General features: G+C 47.2%; 1 protein-coding gene across 4 annotated transcripts in view; it reads right to left on the bottom strand.

Annotated features, from left to right (window-relative positions):
* The window catches only part of DENND2B (DENN domain containing 2B), a 318,048-nt gene that overhangs the window by 240,827 nt on the left and 59,961 nt on the right, over positions 1–17,260 (bottom strand). For 2 of the 4 annotated variants that reach the window (XM_038764635.1, XM_038764634.1), the window contains exon 2: positions 7,158–7,247. The gene's annotated coding sequence lies outside the window, so the exon portion shown is untranslated. Of the gene's footprint in view, positions 1–5,273; positions 5,382–7,157; positions 7,248–17,260 lie in introns of those variants that run through there. The other 2 variants (XM_038764636.1, XM_038764640.1) reach the window with 1 other exon arrangement.

Genomic DNA, 17,260 nt, shown 5'->3' with positions numbered 1-17,260 from the left:
TCTTCCTTCTTGGATGGGGAGGGAAAGAGAGGGGCCCCCGTCAATCAATCAATCAATCAATCAATCGTATTTATTGAGCGCTGACTGTGTGCAGAGCACTGTACTAAGCGCTTGGGAAGTACAAGTTGGCAACATATAGAGACAGTCGCTGCTGCGTGATCATCTGGGGCTCTGAGGTTGCTAGGCCGCGTGACCTCAGTGCCTCGTTTCATTCATTCACTCAATCGTATTTATTGAGCCCTTACTAGGTGCAGAGCACTATACCAAGCTCTTGGAAAGTACAATTCAGCAACAAATAGCTCATCCTCTCTGAACTTCTGCATCCTCATCTCGCTTTTGAGAACCGAAGGGACCGCAGAGGTCAGGATTCAGATTGGCACAATGAAAGCGTCACCCACGAGAACAAGCAGGAAGCAATCGAGCACAATGTGATAATGTTGATTCTTGTTCTACTTCCATGCCGTGCAACAACAGCTTGTATTTCCAAGATACCTTTTCCTCTAACGCCTTAAAAGCATTTTTCCATTCATCCTCATGGTGGGTTGGGGTGGGGGGGAGGAGAGGAGGAGAAGGAGAAAATAATGCCCGTTTTTCTGATGGAGAAATAAGTACAGGGAAGTTCAGAGAGTTAACTGACTTGCCCAAGTTTCCATAGCAAGCCAGAGGCAACCTAATAATAATAAATAGTTAAGGTACTCGTTAAGCCCTTACTACATGCCAAGCACTGCTCTAAGCACTGGGGCAAATACAAAATAATAATAATAATAGTGGTGCAAGCACTGTTCTACACGCTGAGGTAGATACGGGGTAGTTAGGTTGTCCCACATGGGGCTCACAGTTTTAATCCCCATTTTGCAGATGAGGTAGCTGAGGCACAGAGAAGTTAAGTGACTTGCCCAAGGTCACACAGCAGACAAGTGGAGGAAGCGGCATTGGAACCCACGTCCTCTCACTTCCAAGCCCACGCTCTTTCCACTGAGCCAAACTGCTTCTCTCTGGTGACTTGACACCTGTCCGCGTGTTTTGTTTTGTTGTCTGCCTCCCCCTTCTACACTGTGAGCCCGTTGTTGGGTAGGGACCGTCTCTATATGTCGCCAACTTGTACTTCCCAAGCACTTAGTCCAGTGCTCTGCACACAGGAAGCGCTCAATAAATACGACTGAATGAATGAATATTTGCTAAGCACTTACTCCGTGCCAAGCGCTGGGCAGTGTTCTAAGCGCTGGGCACGTTAATCAGGTTGGACACAGTCCCTTCCTGTCCCACATGGGGCTCACATTCTCTCAGTCACCATTCTACAGATGAGGTGACTGAGGCCCAGAGAAGTGAAGCGACTTGCCCAAGGTCACACCGCAGACATGCGGCGGAGCCGGGATTAGAACCCAGTCCTTCTATCCACTAGGCCACGCTGCTCCTGAGGGCCCTATCTGGTCCCAGGTGACCCCAATCGGTCCCGCAGGCCGCACCACAAAGCTTACAGGAAGAGGCCCGAGATGTCCGGTCCCCTTCGTTGCGGGACAGGGAAATAATAATAATAATAATAATAATAATAATAATAATAATAATAATAATGGCATTTGTTAAGTGCTTACTATGTGTAAAGCACTGTTCTAAGCGCTGGGGGGGATACAAGGTGATCAGGTTGTCCCACATGGGGCTTACAGTTTTAATCCCTGTTTCCCCGATGAGGTAACTGAGGCCCAGAGAAGTGAAATGACTTGCCCAAAGTCACACATCTGCTAAGTGGCGGAGCTGGGATTAGAACCCACAGGCTCCACCGTAATGTACCGCACGCTAGTCTTCGCTCCAGACTCTGGCCGAGCGGGACGGCCAGCCCCGCAGCCTCCCTTTCAATCAATCAATCAATCAATCAATCGTATTTATTGAGCGCTTACAGTGTGCAGAGCACTGGACTAAGCGCTTGGGAAGTACAAGTCGGCAACGTATAGAGACGGTCCCTACCCAACAGCGGGCTCACGGTCTACGGGAGGGACTGGAGAAGAGCCGCAGCTGGCGCGATGGCTTCAGGAATCAGTGGCATCGGAGTCCAAGTTCAGTGAAATCCGCGCACACACCCGTCCGGCCCAAGCCGGCTGCTCCCTGAGGATGAGTGTGAGCCCACTGTTGGGTAGGGACTGTCTCTATATGTTGCCAATTTGTACTTCCCAAGCGCTTAGTACAGTAGTAAGCGCTCAATAAATACGATTGATGAGGATGAGGAGGATGATGAGTGGATCTGGCGGCGGGTGCACACGCACACATACACACACAAACCCACCCTCCCATCCAGGAGCCACCAAATAGTAAGCGGAAATCGGGCGGCGCAGTCGGTGGCTCGCCTGACCCTAAGCCAATCAGCAGCCTCTCGCATTGTTTGACAGAACACAAAAGACGCTCTGTTCGGAAAGTTCAAGAAGGAGGACTCAAGAGCCAGGGCAAGTCGGCAGGGCGGGGGGCTGGGGGGGGTCGGCCCCAGGGACAGCGGCCAGAGAAACCCAACAATCTTCCAAGAGGAAGTTGAAGTGGCTTTGCCGGCCACAATTCCGCAGCCCGCAGCCCCGTTGGCCTGGGAGCGTCCTCCAAAACAGTCTGGGATAATAATAATAATAATAATGTTGGTATTTGTTAAGCGCTTACTATGTGCAAAGCGCTGTTCGAAGCTCTGGGGGGATACAAGGTGATCAGGTTGTCCCACGTGGGGCTCCCAGTCTTAATCCCCATTTTACAGATGAGGGAACTGAGGCACGGAGAAGGGAAGTGACTTGCCCAAGGTCACACAGCAGACATGTGGGGAGGCGGCATTCGAACCCATAACCTGTGACTCCTAAGCCCGTGCTCTTTCCACTGAGCCACGCTGCTTCCCTAAGCATAATAAGGATAATAATAATGGTATTTGTTAAGCGCTTACTATGTGCAAGGCACTGTTCGAAGCGCTGGGGGGATACGAGGTGATCAGGTTGTCCCACGTGGGGCTCACAGTCTTAATCCCCGTTTTACAGATGAGGGAGCTGAGGCACAGAGAAGTTAGGTGGCTTGCCCAAGATCACACAGCTGGCAGGTGACGGAGGTGGTATTTGAACCCATGACCTTTTAATTCCAAGCCCATACTCTTTTGACTGAGCCACGCAAGCGGGGATGGTTGTGATGAGACTAATAACTATCATTCTTCTCCCCCTTCTAGACTGTGAGCCCACTGTTGGGTAGGGACCGTCTCTATATGTTGCCAACTTGTACTTCCCAAGCGATTAGTATCAATCAATCATATTTATTGAGCGCTTACTGTGTGCAGAGCACTATACTAAGCGCTTTGGAAATACAAGTTGGCAACATATAGAGACAGTCCCTACCCAACAGTGGGCTCACAGTCTCTGCACACAGTAAGCACTCAATAAATACGATTGATTGATTGATTGATTGATTGACTCTCCACCTCACATAAGCCACCTTTCTTCTGTGTGACCTTGGGCAAGTCACTTCACTTCTCTGTGCCCCAGTTACCTCACCTGTAAAATGGGGGTGAAAACTGTGAGCCCCCCGCGGGATAACCTGATCACCTTGTAACCTCCCCAGCGCTTAGAACAGTGCTTTGCACATAGTAAGCGCTTAATAAATGCTGCCATTACTATTATTCTCTGTGCCTCCGTTACCTCACCTGTAAAATGGGGATGAAGACTGTGAGCCCCAGGTGGGACAGGGACTGTGTCCAACCTGATTAGCTTGAATCTATCCCAGCACACAGAACAGTGCTTGGCACACAGTAAGCCCTTAACAAATACGATTATTATTATTATTATTGTTTTGATGCTGGCCAAGGGTCTGTCTGTAGCCTAGAGAAGGCAGAGTCGGTATTCTACACAGAGAGTCCATGCGTGTTCTCTCGGCCAGCGCTGGTTTTCTCAAAACTCCAGCCCACTGTTGGGTAGGGACCGTCTCTAGATGCCGCCAACTCGTACTTCCCAAGCGCTTAGTACAGTGCTCTGCACACAGTAAGCGCTCAATAAATACGATTGAACGAATGAATGAAACTCCAGGCTCCACCATGTGTCTGCTGTGTAACCTTGGGCAAACCACTTCGCTTCTCTGGGCCTCATAAATGGGGATTGAGGCTGGGAGCCCCATGCGGGACAGGGACCGCGTCCAACCCGATTTGCTTGTATCCAACCCAGCGCTTAGTACAGTGCCTGGCACACAGCAAGCGCTTATTACCATTATTGTTATTATTATTATTATTTCCAGGCAGCCAGGGTATCGGAGGCCGGTGGGGACTCTCTTTGCTCCCTGCCCGCTGAAGCGCTGTACAAGATACTCGGCTGAAAATAGTAACACCAGAAATCCACCCGTTCAAACAAAAGTCATTCATGCCTAGTCGGGCTCCTTGTCCCTTGGCAACTCCCCCTCCCAGCTCCCTCTACGAAGGGCACAGGGTGTGGGGAAATAAAGCCTCTAATCAGTTCGGGTTTTTAAAAGGTTGGAGGCAACTTGGAAGAAGCGCTTAGTACAGTGCTCTGACCGTGGTAAGTGCTCAATAAATGTGGCTGAGTGAATGAAACCCTGCCCACCTTAGAACACTTAGTTTGGGGTGCCGGGTGAACCCTAGGGAAAAAAAAGACAATCTCAGAGGCGCCCCAGCCCACTCCGTGCTCTCAGAACTACTACAGAGGGGAGTGGAATCCAGGGCTGCCTTCTCATTGAGTTTAATTAGCTTTCATTTTTTAATTACATGCCAGGAAAAGCAGCGCGCCAGAGGCAGGAATGCAGTCAGCGAGCACGAGCCTTACTTCACTACGGACAGAGGGACTGGATTTTTCTTTTTTTAAACAAGAATCCCCAGCTCCGGATGGGGGAGGGGTAATGGTTTCTTCTTGAACATAAAGAAAGTAGAAACTTCGTGCCAAATGCCCCCTTCCCGTGCCTTCAGCCGTGCCCTGAACTCATTACGGCGATGAAAAGGACGATCCCGGCTGAGCCAAATGCCGGGGCCTGGCAAAAAGAAGCAGATTCAGAAAGCTCCAACAGATCTGCAAGTCCCCCCAAGTTTGCTGTTTCCTCCTCTCTCTTCGCCTAATAGAATCCAACTGTTGGAGCATATGACATCACTCCCCAGGGCCCGAAACCCCTGACCAGAGAGCTCAGGCGCTCGCCGACAAGGAAACAGCACCGAAAACTCGCCAGGAGAGAAGGCAGGCCGGGCTGGCGAGGTGGGAAGAGAACCGGCCCCATGGACCAAATGGGGCTGGGGGAGTGGGGAAGAGTTGGGGGAAGGATGGCTTTACCTGCAACTCCCAAGGCCGTCCTGCCCACTCCATGCTCAGCTCGGTAATTCCCAGACGGAAGGGCGTCCGGCTGGTCAGCCGATTTGGGGGTCCGATGCCCGCTGTGAGGGGACGCGGGGTTGGGGGAACCGCACGCAACTCCTGCCTCTGACCTCTCTCTCCCTGCGCTCCTTCCAGCTCAAATGAACACACAGCACCCGGGCTGGCCAGGCCGGTTGTCATGGAGACCCTGTTCTCGCTCCCTTGCTCTCATTCCCGCTCTATTACCCCAACTCCCTCCCCTCAACAATTTTCTCACACTCACACACACACACACAGAGGCGGAAACAGTCTCCATTCTGGGAGGCGGCCGGGAGACGCTGTCTTTTCATCCACTAAGCTTTCCATACATTCCACCCCCCTCCAACTCCCCTTCCAGACAAACAGGGGACTTGGGCTGTTCTGTTCCTGGGAGCTTAATCTAGTAGCTTTCAGCAAGAGGGAGGTGGTTCCCTTCCCTCCAATTTCTCATTTCTTTATTTTCCTTTTTTTAGTATGTGCTAAGTGCTTAAGATGTGCTGAGCACTGGGGTAGATACAAGATACGCGGGCTGGATTCGTTCATTCAATCGTATTTATAGAGCACTTACTGTGTGCAGAGCACTGTACTAAGCGCTTGGGAAGTACAAGTCGGCAACATATAGGATACAGTCCCCGTCCCACTTGGGGCTCACCAGTCAAGTGGGAGGGAGTAGGATCTAATCCCCATTTTCCAGATGAGGGAACTGAGGCACGGAGAATTGAAGCAACTTGCCCAAGGTCATGTCACAGTCGATTGGAATTGCTGGGATTAGGGCCCAGGTCCTCTGAATCCCAGAGCCGGGCTCTTTCCATTAGGCTACACTGCTTCCCGTCTCGGTATTTTTCCAATTTGGAGGCGTTGGGGAGGAGGGGCTGTTTTGTGAAGATGCAATAGCCAGGCCTGTCTTCTGAATCACACAGTCGGGAGAATATGACTTCCATCAATCAACCGATCGACGGTATTTATCGAGAGCTGACTGTAAACAGAGCACTTGGGAGAGACAGCATGGCTCAGTGGAAAGAGCCCAGGCTTTGGAGTCAGGGGTCATGGGTTCAAATGCCGCCTCCGCCAATTGTCAGCTGTGTGACTTTGGGCGAGTCACTCAACTTCTCTGGGCCTCAGTTACCTCATCCGTAAAATGGGGATGAAGACTGCGAGCCCCCCGTGGGACAACCTGATCACCTTGTAACCTCCCCAGTGTAGGGGAAGCAGCGTGGCTCATTGGGAAGAGCCCGGGCTTTGGAGTCAGAGGTCATTAGGCTCAAATCCCGCTCTGCCGTTTGTCAGCTGTGTGACTTTGGGCAAGTCACTTCACTTCTCTGGGCCTCAGTTCCCTCATCTGTAAAACGGGGATTAAGATTGTGAGCCCCATATGGGACAAACTGATCACCTTGTATCCTCCCCAGTACTTAGAACAGTTCTTCGCGCATAGTAAGTGCTTAACAAATACCAAAAAAAATTTTTGATGGGATTTGTTAAGCGCTTACTATGTGCAAAACACTGTTCTAAGCGCTGGGGAGGTTACAAGATGATCAGGTTGTCCCCCAGGGGGCTCACATTTTTAATCCCCATTTTACAGGTGAGGTAACTGAGGCACAGAGAAGTGAACTGACTTGCCCAGAGTCATTATTAGAACAGCGCTTTGCACATAGTAAGCATTTAATAAATGCCATTATTATTATTATTATCATGGAGTTGGAAGAAGTGTTCCAAGGAGCTCATAGCCCGGTGGACTTGCTTTGCCGTGAGTTCTGGCTGTGTCGAGTCCGAGCCGAGGCTCAGGCTGTAATTAATTCCCTTATCTGGCCCGGTTTCTGCACCCACCTTGCTTTGCATCCAGGCCTGCGTCGACACCTTCAGTTAGCCCAGGAATTCAGAGTCGTGGACAGGGATTTCCGAGATTCTCTCATCGTCCTGCGATGAAGAAGAGAAATTCCTCCATCAGAACCGTCGTCTCCATCAGGGGCCCACACCCCATGAGACCCTTCACTCCCGGATGGTTTTTTTTTCCTCTTCTTTCTCCTTTCCACTCTCATGAAAGCACCGCCAGCCACTAAGATTGAAGTGACAAAGTCAGCCCCAACTCCAAAGGGAAGAAGTTCACTCAATCAATCAATAGTCTTTATCGGGCACTTATTGTGTGCAGGGTGCTGTACTAAGCACTTGGGAGACTACAATAAAACAGAGTTCGTAGACACGTTCCCTGCCCAGAAGATGATGATGATGGCATTTATTAAGCGCTTACTATGTGCAGCGCACTGTTCTAAGCACTGGGGAGGTTACAAGGTGATCAGGTTGTCCCACGGTGGGGGGGGTGGGCTCACATTCTTAATCCCCATTTTACAGATGAGGGAACTGAGGCCAGAGAAGTGAAGTGACTAGCCCAAAGTCACACAACTGACAATTAGCAGAGCTGGGATTTGAACTCATAATAATAATAATAATGATGGCATTTGTTAAGCGCTTACTATGTGCAAAGCACTGTTCTAAGCACTGGTGGGGGATACAAGGTGATCAGGTTGTCCCACGTGGGGCTCACAGTCTTCATCCCCATTTTACAGATGAGGGAACTGAGGCTCCGAGAAGTTAAGTAACTTGCCCAAGGTCACACAGCGGACATGTGGTGGAGCCGGGATTCGAACCCATGACCTCTGACTCCAAAGCCCGTGCTCTTTCCACTAGGCCATGCTGCTCCTCAGAAGAGTAAAAATAATAATAATGGTGGTATTTGTTAAGCGCTTACTATGTGTCAAGCACTACTCTAAGGGCTGGGGCATACAAATCAAGCAGTTGGACACATGGGGCTCACATTCTTAACCCCCATTTTACAGATGAGGTAACTGAGGCTCAGAGACGTCAAGTGACTTGCCCAAGGCCACACACCAGACAAGTGCCAGAGCCGAAATTAGAACCCGGCTCCTTCTGACTCCCAAGCTCGTGCTCTATCCACCAGGCCAGGCTGCTTCTCCTTCCTCTTCAGATACGAGACAGGCGAATGGCTTATCGGATGGCTTGGAGCCTCTGTCTGGAAGGCAGTCATAACTGTCAAGCGCTTAGTACAGTGTTCTGCACACAGTAAGCGCTCAATAAATACTATTGATTGAATGAATAATAATGATAATAATAATAATGGCATTTATTAAGCGCTTACTATGTGCAAAGCACTGTTCTAAGCGCTGGGTATGAATGAATGAACTGGAGGCAGGGTGCTGGGTGTGGGGCAATTGACTCTCAATTAATAGTTTTTACTGAGTGCCTCTTTGTGCCATGCACTGTACTAAGCGCTTGGGAGCGAAGAACAGAATCAGCAGACATGATTCCCTACCCTCGAGGAGCTTGCAACCTAGCAGATCTCGGTCCGTGGCCAAGACGGTGAAACCAACCCTTGAAAACGTCCTATCACGGCATAGTAGATCGAGCACGGGCATCATCATCATCATCAATCGTGTTTATTGCGCGCTTACTATGTGCAGAGCACTGTACTAAGCGCTTGGGAAGTACAAATTGGCAACACATAGAGACAGTCCCTACCCAACAGTGGGCTTACAGTCTAAAAGGGGGAGACAGAGAACAAAACCAAACATACCAACAAAATAAAATAAATGGGATAGATATGTACAATAAATAAACAAATAGAGTAATAAATACGTACAAACATATATCCATATATACAGGTGCTGTGGGGAAGGGAAGGAGGTAAGATGGGGGGGATGGAGAGGGGGACGAGGGGGAGAGGAAGGAAGGGGCATGCGAGGCAGAAGGTCACGGCTTCAATCCCGGTTCTGCCATTTATCTGCTGCGTGACCTTGGGCAAGTCACTTCACTCCTCTACGCCTCAGTTAACTCATCTGTAAAATGGGGACCGAGATTGTGAGCCCCCGCTTGAAATGTAATACCACCACTCTGCCTTTTTTCTCCCCCTTCTAAGTCCAGTCCGGTCCAGGCTTGTTAGTGATAATAATAATAATGATGGCATTTGTTAAGCGCTTACTATGTGCTAAGCACTGTTCTAAACGCTGGGGGGATACAAGGTGATCAGGTTGTCCGACGGGGGGCTCACAGTCTTAATCCCCACTTTACAGGTGAGGGAACTGAGGTACAGAGAAGTGAAGTGACTTGTCCAAGGTCACACGCAGACGTGGCGGAGTCGGGATGTGCATTTAGGCTTTAATTCTATTTGTTCTGACGACTTGACATCTGTCCCCAAGTTTTGTTTTGTTGTCTGTCTCCCCCCTTCTAGACTGTGAGCCCATTGTTGGGTAGGGACCGTCCCTCTATGTTGCCAACTTGTACTTCCTAAGCGCTTAGTACACTGCTCTGCACACAGTAAGCGCTTAATAAATACTATTGAATGAATGAATGAATGAATGACAGGGACTGTGACCAACCCGACTTGCTTGTATCCACCACAGCGCTTAGCAGCATGGCTCAGTGGAAAGAGCCCGGGCTTTGGAGTCAGAGGTCATGGGTTCAAATCCCGGCTCCGCCAACTGTCAGCTGTGTGACTTTAGGCAAGTCACTTAATTTCTCTGTGCCTCCGTTACCTCATCTGTCAAATGGGGATTAAAACTGTGAGCCCCCCGTGGGACAGCCTGATCACCTTGTAACCTCTCCAGCGCTTAGAACAGTGCTTTGCGCATAGTAAGCGCTTAACAAATACCGTCATTATTATTATTACTACAGTGCCTGGCACATGGTAAGCTGGGGATTAAGACTGTGAGCCCCCATGGGACAACCTGATCACCTTGTAACCTCCCCAGCGCTTAGAACAGTGCTTTGCACATAGTAAGCGCTTAATAAAATGCTATCATTATTATTATAGTAAGCGCTTAACAAATACCATCAATATTAGTTATTATTACTATTTCACAATGGAGCTTTGACTGCTTTCATACAGCTCAGATCCTTAATAATAATAATAATAATAATGGCATTTGTTAATCGCTTACTGTGTGCAGAGCACTGTTCTAAGCGCTGGGGGGGATACAAGGTGATCAAGTTGTCCCACGTGGGGCTCACAGTCTTAATCCCCATTTTACAGATGAGGTAACTGAGGCTCAGAGAAGTTAAGTGACTTGCCCAAGGTCACACAGCAGATATGTGGCGGAGTCGGAATTCGAACCCATGACCTCTGACTCCCAAGCCCGTGCTCTTTCCACTGAGCCACGCTGCTTCTCCTTACAGAGGAGAGCGGAAGGTGAGGCGAAGCAGAGCCTCCCATGTGGTAAGAATTCAGTTCGATCCCTACATACGGGAGAGAGACTTCATTTATTCAATCAATCACATTTATTGAGCGATTACTATGTGCAGAGCACTGCACCACGATGATGATGATGATGGCGTTTATTAAGCGCTTACTACGTGCAAAGCACTGTTCTAAGCGCTGCGGAGGTTACAAGGTGATCAGGTTGTCCCACGGGGGGCTCACAGTCTTTATCCCCATCTTACAGATGAGGGAGCCGAGGCCCAGAGAAGTGAAGTGACTTGCTCAAGGTCACACAGCAGACAAGTGGAGGAGGCGGCATTAGAACCCACGACCTCTGACTCCGAAGCCCCGGGCTCTTTCCACTGATCAATCAATCAATCGTATTTATTGAGCGCTTACTGTGCGCAGAGCACTGTATTAAGCGCTTGGGAAGTACAACTTGGCAACATATAGAGACAGTCCCTACCCAACAGTGGGCTCACAGTCTAAAAGGGGGAGACAGAGAACAAAACCAAACATACTAACAAAATAAAAGAAATAGAATAGATATGTACAGGTAAAATAAATAAATAAATAAATAAATAAATAGAGTAATAAATAAGTACAAACATATATACATATGTATACATATATATTCATATATATACTTATATATACATATATACTTATGTATATACGTATATATAATATATATTATATATATATAAGCGCTTAGTACAGTGCTCTGCACATAGTAAGCACTCAATAAATACAATTGATGATGATGATGATATACACTAAGCCACACTGCTTCTCATGTGAGTCCCTGAGAGACCAAGGCAAGCAGTCCAGGGATCCAGGACCAGTTATCTGGGAGGGATGAGCTAATTGGCCACAAAGATTATAAACCTCTGGAAAGGGATGTTGCTCCCCTCATATTCACTATTTCCCATCCAGGAAATAACAGTTAAATTGGCCATCCCATCAAATTTCCCTCACCGCAGTTCTGAAATGGTTCTAACCTAGCTGTGTCCACCTGACATTCAGCCTGCTCTACGTGTCCTGTAGCAAGAAGCGTAGAAACCAACCACAGGCATCGTGTTCGTCAAAAATGTCCACTTCTTTTTACCCCCCACAGACAAAAAAAAATCAGTTTAGAGACGCGAAGTGGTCTGATCAGAGTTTCGTCCAATGGGAGAGGGGCTAATGAACGGGAAAACAGCAAAATGTTCAAAAGGAGGAAGGAGGAGGAGGGAGGGGTTTGGATTACCCACACACAAAAATGATCAGTCTCTCAAGCGTGAAAGTAGACTAGAGTGCAAGCCATTTCTTCTTCTTAGACTTGGAAGGGTCGAAGTTTAGTGAGTAGAGCAGGGGCCTGAGAATCAGAAGAACCTAGGTTCATTCATTCAATTGTATTTATTGAGCGCTTACTGTGTGCAGAGCACTGTACTAAGCGCTCGGCAACATAGAGAGACGGTCCCTACCCAACAACGGGCTCACGGTCTAGAAGGGGGAGATGGACAACAGAACAAAACATATCAACAAAATAAAATAAATAGAATAGTCTAATCCCAGCTCCACCACTTGCCTGCCGCGTGACAGTGGGCAGGTCACCTCACTTTACTCTGCCTTAGTTCCCTCATCTGTAAAATGGGGATTAACGCTGTGAGCCCCGTGTGGGATGGGGACTGTGTCCGACCCGATCTGCTTGAATCATCATCAGTCGTATTTATTGAGCGCTTACTGTGTGCAGAGCACTGTACTAAGCGCTTGGGAAGTACAAGTTGGCAGTTGGCTTGAATCAAACCCAGCACTCAGTACAGGGCCCGGCACATAGTAAGGGCTTAATAAATACCACAATTATTACCCCAAAAGTCTTCCTCTCCTAACCCCCTCAAGGGACAGGTACCATATCCAATTCTCACCTGTGTATTCTCTCCCAATGCTTAGTACAGTGCCTTGCGCCCAGTAAGCACTTAATAAATACCATTATTACTACTCCCTTATGCCATCATTCATTCATGCAATCGTATTTATTGAGCGCTTACTGTGTCCAGAGCACTGTACTAAGTGCTTATAAGGGATCAAACCGAATTTCAATTCTCTAAAGCTTTTTGAAAACCTGCTGGTGATCAGTGAGCTGGCCAAAGCCACCACCTCCCAGCATCTTAAATCCCATCTCCCGCTCCCATCCGGATTTAATACGATTATAATAACTGTGGTTTCTGTTACGCACTTATTACATGCCAAGCACTGTACTAAGCTCTTGGGTAGGTACAAAATCATCAGTTCCCACACCGAGCTCATGGTCTAAGCATTCATTTGTTCAAATCGCATTTATTGAGTGCTTACTGTGCGCAGAACATTGTACTAAGTGTCTGGGACGGTACCCTACAACAAAAAAAAAGTTATATTTTCTGCCCAAGTAGGAGGGAGCACAGGTGTGGAAGCCCCATTTTGACAAAGAGGGAACCGAGGCACAGAGAAGTGACTTGCCCAAGGTCACACTGCAGGCAAGTGGCAGAGATCATCATCATCATCAATCATATTTATTGAGCGCTTACTATGTGCAGAGCACTGTACTAAGCGCTTGGGAAGTACAAATCGGCAACATATAGAGACAGTCCCTACCCAACAGTGGGCTCACAGTCTAAAAGGGGGAGACAGGGAACAAAACCAAACATACTAACAAAATAAAATAAATAGAATAGGTATGTACAAGTAAAATAGAGTAATAAATATGTACGGACATATATACATATATACAGGTGCTGTGGGGAAGGGAAGGATTGTATTATTGTATTATTATTACAATACAACAATAAACAGACACATTCCCTGCCTACAAGGAGAATCTTCCAGCCGCAGGAGCCAATTACCTCACAGGGTGTCCAAGCTGATTAGCTGGTATCTACCCCAGTGCTGGGCACATAGTAAACGCCTAAATGCCCCAGCACTTAATGTACATCCCTTTAAACCGTGGACTGATGGAATTAGTCCTGTGACTCCGAGGCCCGTGTTCTTTCCACTAGGCCAGGTGATCCTGGATTAAACTTCCTCCCTGGAATAACCAAGGAAAGAAGGGGAGAGGAAGGTTTGTTCCTAGGATCCGGGGGTGGACCCAACTCCAAACTGTAACAAACTCAACTGGGTTCTTCGAGAAGCTCCATGGCCTTCTGGATAGAGCCCAGGCCTAGGAATCAGAAGGACCTGGGTTCTAATCCTGGCTCTGCCATTATATGCTGTGTGATCTTGGGCCAGTCACTTCACTGCTCTGTGCCTCAGTTATCTCATCTAGAAAATGGGGAGCGAGACTCTGAGCCCCACGTGGAACAGGAGCTGTGTCCTACCCAATTTGCCTGAATCCACCCCAGTGCTTAGTAATCGCATAGTACACAGTACTATGTAATTACTACTAAGCACATAGTAAGCGTTTAATGAGTACCATAATTATTATAATTCTTCTCTGTGCCTCAGTTACCTCACCCGTAGAATAATAATAATAATGGTATTTGTTAAGCACTTACTATGTACGAAGCACTGTTCTAAGCACTGGGGGGATATAAGGTGATTCATTCAATCGTATTTATTGAGCGCTTACTGTGTGCAGAGCACTGTACTAAGCGCTTGGGAAGTACAAGTTGGCAACATATAGAGACGGTCCCTACCCAACAGCGGGCTCACAGTCCAGAAGATCAGGTGGTCCCACGTGGGGCTCACAGTCCTAGTCCCCATTTTACAGATGAGCTAACTGAGGCACAGAGAAGTTATGTGACTTGCCCAAAGTCACACAGCAGACAAGTGGCAGAGCCGGCATTAAAACCCATGACCCGGGTTTTAACCCATGAGAAGCAGTGAGGCTCAGTGGAAAGAGCCCGGGCTTGGGAGTCAGAGGTCATGGGTTCTAATCCCGGCTCCGCCACTTGTCAGCTGTGTGACGTTGGGCAAGTCACTTCACTTCTCTGGGCATCAGTTACCTCATCTGTAAAATGGGGATTAAGAGTGTGAGCCCCACGTGGGACAAACTGATCACCCTGTATCCCCCCACAGTGCTTAGAACAGTGCTTTGCACATAGTAAGCGCTTAACAAATACCATCATTATTATTATTATTATTATGACCTCTGACTCCCAAGCCCGGGCTCTTCCCAATCAATCAATCAATCAATTGTATTTATTGAGTGCTTACTGTGTGCAGAGCACTGTACTAAGCGCTTGGGAAGTACAAGCCGGCAATATATAGAGGCAGTCCCTACCCAACAGTGGGCTCACAGTCTAGAGCTGAGCCACTGAGCCACACTGCTTCTCTTGAACGGGGATTAAAAGAAAGAAAGAAATGATGGCATTCGTTAAGCGCTTACTATATGCCAAGCACAGTTCTAAGCGCTGGGGACGGAAACAAGGTAATGAGGTTGTCCCATGTGGGGCTCACAGTCTTCATCCCCATTTTATAGATGAGGTAATTGAGGATTAAGGATTAAGACTGTGAGCCTCACGTGGGGGCAGGGACCATGTCCAGCCTGATGATCTTGTAGGTACCCGAGGGTTTAGTACGGTGCTTGGCATAGAGTGAGCGCTTAATTTGTCTGCTGTGTGACCTTGGGCAAGTCACTTCACTTCCCCGTGCCTCAGTTCCCTCATCTGTAAAATGGGGATTAAGACTGTGAGCCTCACGTGGGGGCAGGGACCATGTCCAGCCTGATGATCTTGTAGGTACCCGAGGGTTTAGTACGGTGCTTGGCATAGAGTGAGCGCTTAATTTGTCTGCTGTGTGACCTTGGGCAAGTCACTTCACTTCCCCGTGCCTCAGTTCCCTCATCTGTAAAATGGGGATTAAGACTGTGAGCCCCACATGGGACAACCTCATCTCCTTGTGTTCCCCCCAGCGCTTAGAACAGTGCTTTGCACATAGTAAGCGCTTAACAAATACCAACATGATTATTATTATTATTAATTACTATTAAAAATCAAAAGTTGTTCCATCCTGACAGGCAGAATGTAGCTCACACGCCCCCTAGCGGGGGAGTAGGGTAACGCTCAAGAGCTTGGCCACCTGGACACCAATAAAACCGGTTTTCCCAAAAAAACTTGGGAAACTTGGACCTGTCCAGTGACTCGGATCTACACTGCAAGCCCGCTGTGGGAGGGGAATGTCTCTTGTTATTATTATTATTATTATTATTATTATTATTATTATATAATGATGGCATTTATTAAGCGCTTACTACGTGCAAAGCACTGTTCTAAGCGCTGGGGAATTTACAAGGTGATCAGGTTGCCCCACGTGGGGCTCACAGTCTTCATCCCCATTTTACAGAGGAGGTGACTGAGGCCCAGAGAAGTGAAGTGACTTGCCCAAAGTCGCACAGCTGACAAGTGGCGGAGCCGGGATTTGAACCGATGACCTCTGACTTCAAAGCCCAGGCTCTTTCCACTGAGCCACGCTGCTTCCCTATTATATTCCCATTATATTATATAATATAATGTAATGTATAATTATATAATATATGATATGCTATCTAGTGTATTATTATTTTTATTGTTATTATACAATGTAATATATAAATAATGTATAATTATATAATATATGATATGCTATCTAGTGTATTATTATTTTGATTATTATTATACAATGTAATATATAATATACACATAATATATATTGTATATTCCACCTCTGCTACTTAATAATAATAATAATAATAATAATAATAGCCTTTGTTAAGCACTTACTATGTGCAAAGCACTGTTCTAAGCGCTGGGAGGGGATACAAGGTCATCAGGTTGTCCCACATGGAGCTCACAGTCTTAATCCCCATTTTACAGATGAGGTAAAACATGTTTTGGTGTCTGTCTCCCCCTTCTAGACTGTGAGCCTGCCGTTGGGTAGGGACCGTCTCTATATGTTGCTGACTTGTACTTCCCAAGCGCTTAGTAATAATAATAATAATAAGAAGAAGAAGAAGAAGAATTGGCATTTGTTAAGCACTTACTATGTGCAAAGCACTGTTCTAAGCGCTGGGGAGGATACCGGGTGATCAGGTTGTCCCACGTGGGGCTCACAGTCTTAATCCCCATTTTACAGATGAAGTAACTGAGGCCCAGAGAAGTTAAGTGACTTGCCCAAGATCACACAGCAGACATGTGGCGGAGTTGGGATTCGAACCCCTGACCTCTGACTCCAAAGCCCGGGCTCTTTCCACTGAGCCACGCTGCTTCTCTGTACTTAGTACAGTGCTCCGCACACAGTAAGCACTCAATAAATACAATTGGAGGAATGAATAGAAGGTCATCAGGTTGTCCCACATGGAGCTCACAGTCTTAATCCCCATTTTACAGATGAGGTAAAACGTGTTTTGTCGTCTGTCTCCCCCTTCTAGACTCTGAGCCCGCCGTTGGGTAGGGACCGTCTCTATATGTTGCCAACTTGGTCTTCCCAAGCGCTTAGTACAGTGCTCTGCACACAGTAAGCGCTCAATAAATACGACTGAATGAATGAATGAACTTATATTATAATAATATAATATATAATAATATAATGATGTTACATTATATTATGTTGATATTATATTACTTATAATAATATTATAATTATATATTATATAATACATTATATGTAATATAACACTACTAATATAATGGAATACTATTGTATTATATATTATATTATACTATAGTATAAGTATTGTAATAATGGTATTTGCTAAGCGCTTACCATGTGCAAAGCACTGTTCTAAGCG

This window comes from Tachyglossus aculeatus, chromosome 22 (assembly GCF_015852505.1).
Source record: "Tachyglossus aculeatus isolate mTacAcu1 chromosome 22, mTacAcu1.pri, whole genome shotgun sequence".
In the NCBI taxonomy this organism is placed as follows: Eukaryota; Metazoa; Chordata; class Mammalia; order Monotremata; family Tachyglossidae; genus Tachyglossus; species Tachyglossus aculeatus.
The sequence above is the reverse complement of the archived record's forward strand: the minus strand, read 5'-3'. Positions and strand labels throughout refer to the sequence as shown.